Below are 13,281 nucleotides of genomic sequence, written 5' to 3'. Positions count from 1 at the left end.
AAATTGATCCTGTATTGTTGAAGATAATTATTGTAGTTTGATTTAATATACCAGGTTTTTAAATGCCCCAACTGTGTCCTGATTTTTAGCTTGCACTTCTATTTAAAATGTAATCTTACATTTCATCTTTTCTCATTTAAGTTGCTGTCTTCTGTAAAACCTGTTCTTTGTGTTACTGAATACATTAAGATCCATTTCCACCTTCATTAACATTTGGATTTTTTTTTTTTTAAGTAGAAAGAAAAATATAATAGAACTTTTGTCATTGACAAACAAGACTTCCATGAAGTGTCTGCAATGCAAATAACACCCTGTGTAATTTAGCTCCTTTTCCAAATTTATTTTAAAAATTCCTTGTCATAACACCCTGATTTTGTCAGCAGATATACAGGAAGGACTAGATTTACAAGCCCTTAGTCAGTTAATTTGCTGTTTATCTCAGATGCTTTGGATTGCAGCCTCTCAACACTCATGCATGACCTTTTCCTAAAGCTGCTGTTTTTGTCAGAGTTGATTTAATTGCAGAGATGAACTTTAGCTTTTGAAGAGTCATAATCCACTCATTTGATGCATATAGTTATCTTTCTTGTACGAGTCCTAATAAAGTTCAAAAATGACTGGTCAAGTTTCTGAGCTTAAAGAATGTAAAATGTTGTTTATTACAATACTTCTTACTTTCTATACTTAAGACAGCATGTGGTGACAATATTATGGATGTTATCTTCTTGTATTGTATACTGGTAACAGAAAATTTAAAACTAAACAGAGAGGTCTTGGTGTGTGAAAAGGTCACTTTTCCAATGTCTTCTATTTCAGTAAGTAAACACAAATCACTTAAAATTCAATAAACCAGATGTCCTTTACTGGGGTGAGGGAAGAGAGAGATGATGTTGGCTTCTTTTTGGCTCTGAGTATGAAAAGGCCAGACAACAAAAGGCATAATAAAATAGTTGTTTAACTAAGATGGAGAAAGGAGAAGAATACAGGTAGCAAATAATTGTCACCATCTTTTCAGATGCTGGACAATCCACTTTCATGCAGAATTGAACAGCCCCCAGATGGATTTTTCACACAACACTGCGTAGATTCTGTCTGTGGATAGTTCCCCTCCAGTGGCAAACACAAACTCATCTCTTTTATGTGAGTATGCAAGTTTTAAGGTATTCAACCACCAAAATATGTATCATATCAATAAATGGAATAAGAAAATAAAAGAATACCTATACCTTATTTAAAAATGTCAGCTCTAGGCAGTAAGCATATTCAGTGTCTGCAGAGGACTTTTAATCATACATAATGGGAGCATTTTAATTGAATTGGCTGGCCTAAAGTACCAGAACATAAGTTGCTGAGTGTTAGGAGTTTGATCCAATACGTTGATCCAGAGCTAAGGGTTTGACCAACAAACAGATACAATTATTTTAATAAGAAGTACCACTTCAAATAATTGTGTGATTACTTGGTGACTCACATCCATGATTCTCATCCAAATAGTGCTATAACATTTAATTTAAAATATAACAAAATGCAAGCAACTTTGGGAAATGGAAAAGGAAAGCTTACTTTTCTCTGTAAGGCACTCTGAAAGTCAGACACTTAGGAATGATGTAGTAGCATAAACATTTGTATCTTTTGCTGTTAAAGTATGGGAGCATCGAGTTGCAACTTGATGCAGCATGATGATGCAGCAGAGAATCTATAAATAGTTTTTATGATTCTAGAGGGGGAAGTTGCTGATCTTCCTGGGTACCACACTGTTGTAATTTAGAAATAATACTCTCCAGTTTAGTACTTCCACTAAAACCATGCATTGCTCCTCTCTCTCCCCTCCCTGTGACTGAACTGGAGAGGGGAATTGAAGGCACAAAAGGCAAAGATCATGGGTTTGGGTAAGAGCAATTTACAGGAAACAGCAATATGATAAGGAAACAAACAGCAACAGCAATAATACTAATGACAGAAGGTATTAAAAAACCCAAACTAATTAATATGAAATGTCCTCAGACAACAGGCAATAGCAGAAGCCTCCCTCTGCTCACTCACTCAACCAGAAAGAACCCCTTCTTCTCAGAAGAAAATCTGTTCTCCCTACCCCATGACATGAGGTGGTATGGAATAAGCTCTGTGTCATAACCATGCCCTCTCCCTGCTACTGCAAAAATTAACCCTGTCTTGGACAGAACCAGGACACACACTAAATATAAATTGGTATCATGCATTTCTGCTTAGAATGAATCTTTATTAAGAGTACAATTCAAACTTGTTTAAAATAAAGGAGGTCTTGCTGGTCACCTCAATAATACTTTGAGGAACGCTCAGTGAAAGAAGCAATTAGTGCAAGTCTTTCCTTAAATGAAGCATTCTCCAAGACACTGCCTGGCGCATAATCTTTAAGGTGTTTTGACAACATAATGTGGGCTCTAATTATGTATTTTGATTATAATCAGCCTTTATTTTACTATAAAGTACTATAAGATGTAACTGTAAGATGACACCATAAAGTTCTTATGCTTGACTGAAAGCAATAAGGCAGACATACCTATTCAAACAATTCTCTTGTTTTTTTCTCTACATAAAATGTCTGATTCATGTCATCACAGGTGAAAAGCACTGCCTGATGCCAGTTCATCTACTGAAAGTTTGCTGTAATTCCCATCAGGTTGCTCCTAGTATAATTGCATAGTAAGCAGTCTTTCAGCAAGTTAAATGCAAAATAAAAATATATGTCTCAGGAATTCTAGTTCCATTATGCAGAAAGTGTTGTTATGAGCAAAAAGAAAGAATAGGTTATATGTAACACAAAGTATCTGACTTTTTAGCATTATGTAAATCTTAATCAAAGAAATTTTGTTAGTTCAGATTTCAATCTGGAGTATAATTCTATTAGAGAAAAACAAAACACAGCCATAATAATTGCAATAATAATAATAATAATAATAATAATAATAATAATAATAATAATAATAATAATAATAATATAATAGTATTGCTGTTAAAATTATTATATGTAATGGTTCCCTTTTTCAACACCCCTTTGTACTCTGAGATTGTGAGCACCCATGTTCCTCAAGCAAGCAAGGGCACAGGGAGCGAGGGCGGGGTATAAATAATGGTTGAAGCAGGTCATTCATGCTTCAGGTCCTTCACTTGCACTGTAAAGGGAGAAATTGAGATCTTCTTTCTTCTTCTCCCTGTTAGTTTGGGTTTTTTTGGTTTTTTTTGTTTGTTTGTTTGTTTTGTTGTTGTTGTTGCTGTTTTCTAATTTCTTATATGTTTTTACTGGAGTCTGTTTTCAAACAAGGTTCTACAATGTACTCTCTCTTCAGTGATTTTTAACATCACTGACTGCTTGAATTTACTATATTTATGGTTCATTTGATGAATCAACACTTAGTCTTTATTGTCTTTTTTACTTTCACACTTGTTTTGTCGGTCTTCTAGATCTGCATTTCTTTAACCAAACACCTCCAGTGTCAGCCTGTGTTCCTTATCACCCTCTGGTTTACTTTTCTATGCTGTATCCTCTTTCTACATTTTTCAAATTCTCTATTGTCAACCTAGGCCTGTTTTCCTCTCTAATACTGTCTCCAATACTGTTTTTGTCTCTAATACCATTACCATATGAATAAATATTTCATTGGCACAGAATAACTACTCATTGTTATTACTACACTTTTTCTATGTAAATATAATGAAAAATAAAACAAATGGTAGTCATAGCTACCCAATCTTTAAAAAGAAAAATTTCTTGAAGGCAAACCAAATGAGATCAAAGCTCCAAAAACATCAAGGAAAGTTCAAGCAAACCAAGCCTGACAAGTTTCACTCCTGAGGCCTTGCAAATTTTGTTAGTAGCCTGTTATTAGCTATGGCAATGCAATCTTACTTGGCTAAAATGCCACAGATGGTCTCCTTCAAACTCAGTTTTGCTGATCATTGAAATCTGCTCCGCATAAGATAATCTTATTTAGCATTCTGTAAGAGTGAATTGAGAACTCTCCTAGACTTCAGACTTTAATATTTTGATAAATACTTCCATCTGTGGACTTTTAACAATTATATAGTGCATTTGTCCTTTTTTTCTGTTTAAATTTAGTTTCTAGGGCTACCTATGTGCTTATGTATATATTTGTGGGCATTTATATATATTCTAGTAAAATAATATTTGATTTTCCGTAGACTTTGTATTGAAATGTACTGCAAACTGTAGTGAGAGTCAGGCAAGTTACAAGAGTATTTTCTGACACCGACGAATGTGAATATGTAAAAATAAGTAGAAATATAACCTGATATTTTATTTCATGTAACTAGGCTTAAACTAGTTTTAATATTATCTTTAAACATGCTTTCAAGTGTACAGCATATTTCTTTTAGCCTCCCTGCATGAGCAGTTGTCATTTTACACCACTGAAGTGCCTTTGTGAATAAAAGTAAGCATCAAATGTCCTTGAGAAAGGACATTCAACTTAAACTTTTGATCTCTGTGAGTGGTTGGCCATAAGAGAAATTAACCTAAAGATCAAGGAAATAACTTAATGTATCTACTCAAAAATGTGTGAAAGATAACTGAAGTGAGTGGGTCTGAGTAGATGTTTTTCACAAAGATGAGGTAAACATTATTTATTACTATACAATCAAATTCAGATCTTGGCAAATGAATGAAATTGTGTGGGCTTTACAGAAAATTGTTAGACCTTCTCTTAAAAATATCTGTGTTGTTTTTACAACTCATTGATGCATTTAAACAAATATATACATGCATAAACATATCTCTATATATATATATGTATATAAAATCTGAAATCAAGATTCCCTTACCATAAAATTTAATGTGTATTCAACATTAATGAAATCTTAACCTTTAAAAAGATTATTCATTTTACAATAGGCATATTATTCACAAGAGTCACAAAAATATTCTGTGGAACACAGAATCAATTTATGCAAAGTGTTATGAAGCTTGTACATGTCAACAAGCTCCTTGAGGAGGCCAGCCCTAAACTAGCCCTAAAAATTACCTCTGTAGCACTCAAAACACTAAGAACCAGGGTTATCTTCTTATGATGATACAATTTGCCATAGAAATAGAACTGCTGTTTATTCTGCAGAAGTAAATGGATGCTCTCTTCTGTAATAATGAAAGTAGCTGAATTTTAAAAGATTCTCCCTCCAAGGGAAGTTTTTTAATATATTCTTCTTCTATATAAATACATTAATATAAAATATGCCCAAGTGTCCTCTTTGAAAGTAATCTAACAATCAAATCTGATTTTATTTTCTTCTCTTTCATGGTGGCAGGGTTATAATAGGTTTGAATCTACTTAGATGATGCCTGAGGTGATAGAATAACAAGGCAGCAGCTCTGTGCAGTTCAAGGTGCAGAAATACCGTCATCAAAATCCACAACTCTGCACACACACAATAAGTGATAGACCTCTATCCTGGTGACACACTCCAGTTGTTCATTCCCATATTCAGTTTCACTTACAGCTAATAACTTATCCAACGAGGAAGAAGATGAAGAAATTAAAATTATTTGACTAGAAAAGAGCACAAAGTAAAACCTGGTCCAAAGTTCTTCAAGCTTGTACTAAAACCAGAGGAAATATGAAAATCTTATGCTGCAAGGAAGCAGATCAGGACTAGTTTCTTCAGAGCATTCTTAGCTTCCAGAATTTCATTGGAGAAGAGAAATAAAGGGAGTGGAATCTTACATAATGTTTATACTTAGTACATGTAGGCAAAGCAAAGATGCAACGGTAGCAAGAGGAAGTAGAAAGAGCAACAATTGAGGGATTTTGACATTTTATTAGGATAGAGCTTAGGCAACCATGACTTATCTTTCAATTGACAAAATCCTTCAGAAGATTTGTTTCTGTGAAAAAGAGCAATGCATGGACAGAAAAATTTTTGAAATAAAACTTTACCAGCAGTGTAATATATATTGTGTTCTGAGTTGCAAAACAAAAATATTTTAACCAGTTGATACTTTATTGTTCAGGTCCACGGTATTCTGTGATAAACTAAAAGCTCTTGTTTAAAACATGCATTTTTCCTAACCTTTAGAAAATAATGTTTGTCCTAAATTAACTGAATTGGGGTTTTAAGGATAACATTACCCTTTAAAACCTATGCTAGAACAGGTTCTTCTCTGACCTATGGATCATCAGTCACCTGAGAAAATTTTTCAAAGGACAGTGACCTGAAATTATTGATATTTTTCCAGATAATAACACCATTTTGAAGATCAGCCTGAAAAAGGGAGAAGATATTTTATAGCCTGCAATGGAAATTAATTTCTTATGTATTCAAAATGATGATCACAAGAATGATGGGGTTTTACGAGAAAGGATTGTTTATGAAAAAGATATTTTAGAAACAATAAGAAAGATTTTTTTTTACCCTAGATGCTATTTCTAGCTGCACCACCAATGGTAGTGAAAATTTTGTCAAATGAAAATTCATAAGGATGAAAGTTTCATAAATACATCACAAAAGTTTGTAAAATTTTTTGGCTGAATATGTTCTCCATTATTTTCATGCATTAATACTAAGGATGGTGTAATTTTTTTTCTCTTTCTCTTTCCTTAGTCTCATTTGCTTCTTTTGGAGGGCAGGGACAAAACAGAGTATAGAAAAGTATTGCACTTCTCATATCTTTCAAGCAGGTATTTTAACTTCCTTTTTTCTCTGAAAAACCTCCAACAAAAATTTTTCAATCAAAGTAATATTTTAATTTTGAGTAAATATTTTTAAAATTATAATTATCTATTATTTCTATATTATAACTAAAAATATTATTTTCTCTGGAAAAAAGGGAAAAGTCAAATACCTCATTTGCTTTCTTTTCAATCTTCTGTAGAAATATGATTTTTAGGATTACCATGTTAGAATACTTGCTGATTTTAGGGATTCTGTTAATTTACTATTTTACTGTAATGTTTAATTCCTTTTATGTTAGAAACATCCTGGTTTATTTTTTTTTACTATTTTACTATTTTATTTTATACTATTTTACTATTTAACTATAGTAGTTTAATTCCTTTTATGTTAGAAACATCCTGGTTTATGTAGTTTGTGTTGTATGAAGAGATATGAAACATTTTCAGGTCTGTGCAATAATCACTGATAAGTGATTTATACTTTTAAAGAAAAAGAAACACATCCTGGAAAAAAAGGACCCTTGCATTCAGCTTAAAAAAAGAAAAAGAAATAATACAAAATGAAAGAGAGAGCTAAAGAGAAACACAGAGTGAGAAAGAAAAGAGAAAAGAAAAGAAGAGAAAAGAAAAGAAGAGAAAAGAAAAGAAAAGAAAAGAAAAGAAAAGAAAAGAAAAGAAAAGAAAAGAAAAGAAAAGAAAAGAAAAGAAAAGAAAAGAAAAGAAAAGAAAAGAAAAGAAAAGAAAAGAAAAGAAAAGAGGAAGGAAGGAAGGAAGGAAGGAAGGAAGGAAGGAAGGAAGGAAGGAAGGAAGGAAGGAAGGAAGGAAGGAAGGAAGGAAGGAAGGAAGGAAGGAAGGAAGGAAGGAAGGAAGGAAGGAAGGAAGGAAGGAAGGAAGGAAGGAAGGAAGGAAGGAAGGAAGGACAAGCTATCGTTTTGAAACATTTCTGCTTGGGGTAGAAGATAGCAGGCTAAAGATGTTTTATATATATAATTTCTTGAACTTCATCCCAACAGTCTTTAAACTTTTATTTATCTATCCATCTATAGTAAAAGAACCAACAGAAGTTTCATATTTTTCACAAGACAGTTTTTCACTCTGCTTGTGAAGAGTTTCTTATGGCTACATACTGAGATGCAATGATTTCTTCATGCATTTTTTTTTGATATGGTAACTTAAGCATCACTGCCTCTGCAAGACACTGTTCTCCAAAAGAGCCTTAAACCTCTTCTCCAAATGTCTGTGAAGCTTGGCTATCTTTCACATTATTTCCTTTAACCAACTGTGGAATCTTTTCATTCCTCTTAGCACTATCTATAATTTTGTATGCACTTGCTCTGTTATTTGGCATGTCCAGTAATTCTGCATATTCTGCCCAGACATTCATGGCAGTTTCAAATAGCCAAATCTCAGGCCAAGGCTCAGTTTTCCACCTGCAGACCTTCACAGAGCAAGCACGGTGTTCCCAGTAACAGCTCTCAGAAAATCTGCTGCCAGCATGCCACTGTCTCATATTCTGATCTAATGATAGAGCAAAGAAAATTTAATAAGCATGTCCAAATTTGTTTAGCAGTTCCATAGTCCCTGTATTTTCCAGATTTCCTGATTTTTTTCTTATAGCTTCTCTTTTCAAATCACCTTTTCTTCTGACTTCTGATGATTTCTCCATTACAACAATACCTTCTATTATTATAAATATGGCTTAGAGAGCAGGGCTCAAAGCAGCTCACAGCAGCAGGCAAAGGAAGCAGGAGGTCACAGTAGCAAGCTACAGTGTAGATAGGCTGTCAAATAAGACACAAGATATGAAAGAAGAGAGCAAGACTGACAAAGAGAAGCACGCCCTGCTAACTAAAGGTTCCTATGGGTCAGGAAGTTGCATAAACTCATCCTAATTTTTTCAGTGACCTGACACTTCTTCAGGTGCACTGTCCCTAATATCTTAACACCTGAAAAACTGCCACTGACTCCTTTCTAACTGTATCTGCATTTGCCTCCAGAGCACACCTACTCACTCTTCCCAGACTATTGCAGCACTGCCACTGTACATTAATCCCTCCCAGTGACCTCTCTTACCGTAATGTAGAACCATTGTGATCTTACTACAGAACTAAATTTTACCAACAAAGACACACAACCTTTAAATGTCTCTGAAACCAGGGATTAAAAGTATGGATTGTCCTGGAGGGGTATTTTCACATGCTGAAGATCTATGACCCTGGTTGTGGCAACAAAATACCCCTGATTCAATGCATTTCATTAATTCTTTCATGACAAAAGACCTCTCTTCTTGGACCTATGCACAAAAAGTGCTACATAAGGACAAAATGTGCTGCCACTGAGATATTAGACTGATCATCTTAGTGTATATGCAGAGTTTTATGTAATACACAGTCAATAGTGTGTCTTCTGCATTCTCCTTTCCCTTTTATTTTGAAATTAATAATTAATTCTAGAAATGGACAGTTCAAGGTGCAGTAATATAAGACTTTAAAAGAGACTGTGTAACAGTTTCTTATCTCTATGGGATGTAATATTGAAAAACAACAATCCATGTTGATGGTATCTTGCCTTTGATGTTCCCCAACAGATTGAAAACAGAGTAATTCTACTGCTGGCCACTTTGCAGTGACAGCTGGGTGAAGTCACTATAAACACTGGAGATAACTTTCCATATGGCAAGAATTCCTAACATTATTTGGTGATCACCAGTGTATGCTCATTAAGAGCCAGAGCAGCATCACCTTATTGAATATGACTGTCTACTTAGAAATTCAGTTGAGCTGAGTTTGTTTGCAATATGTTAATCATTAAAAGTGCCCAAGTCCTACCTATTGGATTCAGACGTAGATTCCAGTTATCAAAGGGAAAATATTTATGTATATAATATGATATTTATTATATGATATAATATTTATGTATATCGTCTTCCCCACAACCCCCTGTCCTGTTCCCCCATTCTCTTTCAGAAATGGAATAGGAAAAAAATTTGTATACAAATAAATTTATTTTTTTCAGTCAAACTCATCTTCAGCCCATAGTCAGAGTCTTTCCACACTTTCTGTTGCTTTCTGCTTCACTAAATCTTTCCAGCACAGGATTACCAGTGGAAAATTTACTAATTGAAATTCTACATTTTCCACCTTCTCTCAGCCACTTTCCCTGGATGACACTAAATATCTATATTTAGATAGGCTAAATCAAGTCCTAGATTTCCATTTTTGAATATTTCATAATGAGAAGTGATTGAAGAGATAGAAATATCTATCTCTAAAGACATTATAATATTTAATCAGGATGTGGCTTCTCATCATTGTTTGCTACTATCTTAAACTAGGTTATAATATTTAATAAGATCATCCCTTCAAAATGTGCAACTTTCTGATAAAAATACAGAAACAAGATGTCAATATTTTGGAATGTAAGTGAAAATTGAAAAATTTAAGATCTACAATCTCTTTTACAGAAACTCAAAATGTGCTGATTTGGAAGGGATCCTCAAGGATACTCAAGTCCAGCTCCTGGCTCTGCACAGCATCATCCCCCACATCATATGCCCCAGAGTATTGTCCAAATGTTTTTTGAACTCTGTCAGGCTTGATGCTGTGACCACTTCACTGGGGACTTTGTTCCAGTGCCCAGCCACCCTCTGGGTGAAGATCATTTGTCTAATGTCCAACTTAAACCTCCCCTGGCATAACTTCAGGCCATGTCCTCCAGTCCTGTCACTGACCAGAGAGAAGAGATCAGTGCCTGCCCCTCCTGTACCCCTCACAAAGAAGCTGTAACTGCAATGAGGTCTTCCCCCACTCTCCTCCAGGCTGAACTCATCAAGGGACCTCAGCCTATACAGCTTCTCCTCCAGGCCCTTCACCATCTTTGTTGCTCTCCATTGGACACTCTCTAATAGGTTCATGTCTTCCTTACATTGTGGCACACAAAACTGCCCCCAGCACCCGAGGTGAGGCCACCCCAGTGCAGAGCAGAGCAGAGCAGGACAATCCCCTCCCTTGCCCAGCTGGCCATGCTGTGCCTGATGCCCCCAGGACAGGGTTGGCCCTCCTGGCTACCAGGGCACTGCTGGCTCATGTTCAACTTGCCATCAGCAAAGACTCCTGGGTTCCATTCCATTCCATGGTACTGCTTTCCAGCCTCTCCTTCCCCAGTCTGTCCATACATCCAGGGTTGCCCCATTCCAGGCACAGAATCTGGGACTTTCCCTTGTTGAACTTCATACAGTTGGTGATTGCTCTAATTTGTCAGTCTCTCCGCAGGGCCTCTCTGATTTGAGAGAGTCAACAGCTCCTCCCAGTTTTTTGTTGTCTGTGAACTTACTTAGTGTCCCTTCCAGTCCTGGGTCCACATTATTTATGAAGATGTTGAAGAGCACAGGGCTGAGGATGGAGCCCCACTAGTGACAGGTCACCAGTCTGAGGTCACCCTTCACTGTGACCCTTTGTGCCAGACCCATGAGCCAGCTTCTCTCCCATCACATGATGTGTTCATCCAGCTGTGTGCTGGACAGTTTTCCCAGAAAGATCCTTTGGGACACAGTATCAAAAGCTTTACTGGAATCCAAAATGTTACATCAACTGGCTTCCCTTGATGAAGTAGCTGTGTTACCCTGTTGTAAAAGGAAATCAGGTTTGACAAGGACAGGTTTGTCCTGTCATGGATCCATGCTGGCAGTGACCAATGACTGCATTGCTTTTCATGTGTTTTCCAATGCCTCCCAGAATAACCTTTCCCCTGATTTTACCAGGCACTGAAGTGAGAGTGACAGGCTTGTAGTTTCCATATTCCTCCTTCTTGCCCTTCTTGAAGATTGGGATGTTTGCCAACTTCCAGTCAGCTGGAATGTCTCTGGATTCCCAAGATGGCTCAAAAATCATCAAAAGAGGTTTTGTGATGACATCAACTAGCTCTTTGAGAGTTCTTGGATGAATCCCATCAGGCCCCATAAATTTGTAGGGACCCAGCTAGAGCAGCAGATTCCCCACAATTTCAGTGTCAGTTGAGAGTTTATCATTCTCGCAGTAGTAGTCCTCCAGCTCAGGGCACTGAGACCCTTTTGGTCTGTCATCCATGTTGAAGACAGAGGCAAAAAAAGTGGTATACACTTCTGCTTTGTCTCTTTCAAAATAATCAGAATTTTTTATTATGATTGTATTCCTGATGTTTCAGAAATATGAAAGAACATTAAATATTAATTGTCAAATGTTCTTTTAGACATTGGGAATAAAACACTTTTTAATATAAAATATCTAGAAATTGTAATACTACATTGTAAAAAAATGGAAATTTCACCAATCCTACAATCTTCAACCAAATCCCTCCCCTTCTTCCCCCACTAAACGAATAAAAACCTGTATGAAAATCCTTTCTTCTTTTCATGAGGGCTCATAGAAAAGAACAAAGGCCAAAAGTTTTCTTTTCCAATTACATTCAATACACTGTAGAAAGCCTTTGAAGAAAATTGACTTAATTAGCATATATCTAATCTCATTCTATGCCACACTCTGTACATAAAATCATGGGTTTATCAGTTTCTGGTTTCGCTAAGAGAAGAATGTTTCATACATTAAGGAAACTGAAATATACATAAATAATCTGCTTTATAAAAATATTTATGCAGCAAAATTCATGTCTTTCAGCCTTTTTGCTCTGCACTAATCAAACATCCATGGGTTCTTTTCAATGGAGCTGACATTATTATTCTAAGAACTATAGAAAGTCTTTGGTTGGAGTGATCTTTGAAGGTCACCTAAGCTGACCTCCTGCTCAAATCTGTGTAAATGTCAAAGCTCAGCTCAAGCTGCTGAAGATTTCATGTGGTTGAGTTCTAAAAATCTCCAGGGCCAAATGGTCCACAACCTTACTGGGAAACCTGTTTTCAAGAGTAGAAATTTATTTCAGCAATTTTCCTATCTGCATATTCAAATTTACAAGCTAACAGTTTATATTTTTTCCTGTTAGTAAAAAGAGTAAAAAACTGTGGCAATTAAAAAGTATAAAGGCTGGCAGTCCATTTAGATTAGACATCTTTTAAGCCTAATGATTATGTGTTATTTGAAATGCTAGTGGAAAGAAGCAGATATGTCTGGGATTCAGCTGGTCTAATCTTATAGTGTCAGCATCAGACCAGTCAGGTACTTCTAAAAGACTCCAACAGTGCCTATTTTTAGCTCTGATTATAACAAAAAGACTGAAAATTACTTGCTTAGAGATACGGACACATTCTAGTGTCATGTTAGACATCACAAATCTTAATCTTGGTCTTCCAGGGTATTTTATAGAGGACTTCTGTACACCAGGTTTTACTTAATCCTTAAAATCAGTCAGGCAGTGGAGGCTCATTTTGAACCTCAAAGCATGCTCAGCACTTAGGTATTGGCTTCCAGTATGATCAGAGAATCTCTTTTAGCTTTGTCATAATTCACAGATGTTTAAATCCCCAAACCAATTTTTATTTTAATCCTTCAAATGTGTTTGAATTGGACTACATCCAGTATGTGTATAGATCACTGAATGCAATAAAGAAAAGGTTTGAATTAATTTCAGTTAGACCTTTTGGTAGAAAAGATTATCACATTCCAAGAAAATATATACAATATTGCTTAAA

General features: G+C 35.5%; 1 long non-coding RNA gene across 1 annotated transcript; it reads left to right on the top strand.

The window, feature by feature from the left end:
- The first annotated feature begins 1,120 nt into the window (after positions 1-1,120).
- Positions 1,121-7,185, top strand: LOC136571267 (uncharacterized). The gene is made up of 3 exons (XR_010785692.1): positions 1,121-1,140; positions 6,592-6,668; positions 7,152-7,185. It is a non-coding gene; the product is annotated as an uncharacterized lncRNA (long non-coding RNA).
- The last annotated feature ends 6,096 nt before the right edge of the window (positions 7,186-13,281 follow it).

This window comes from Molothrus aeneus, chromosome 2 (genome assembly GCF_037042795.1).
Source record: "Molothrus aeneus isolate 106 chromosome 2, BPBGC_Maene_1.0, whole genome shotgun sequence".
Taxonomy (NCBI): Eukaryota; Metazoa; Chordata; class Aves; order Passeriformes; family Icteridae; genus Molothrus; species Molothrus aeneus.
This window is presented reverse-complemented; position numbering and strand designations above follow the sequence as displayed.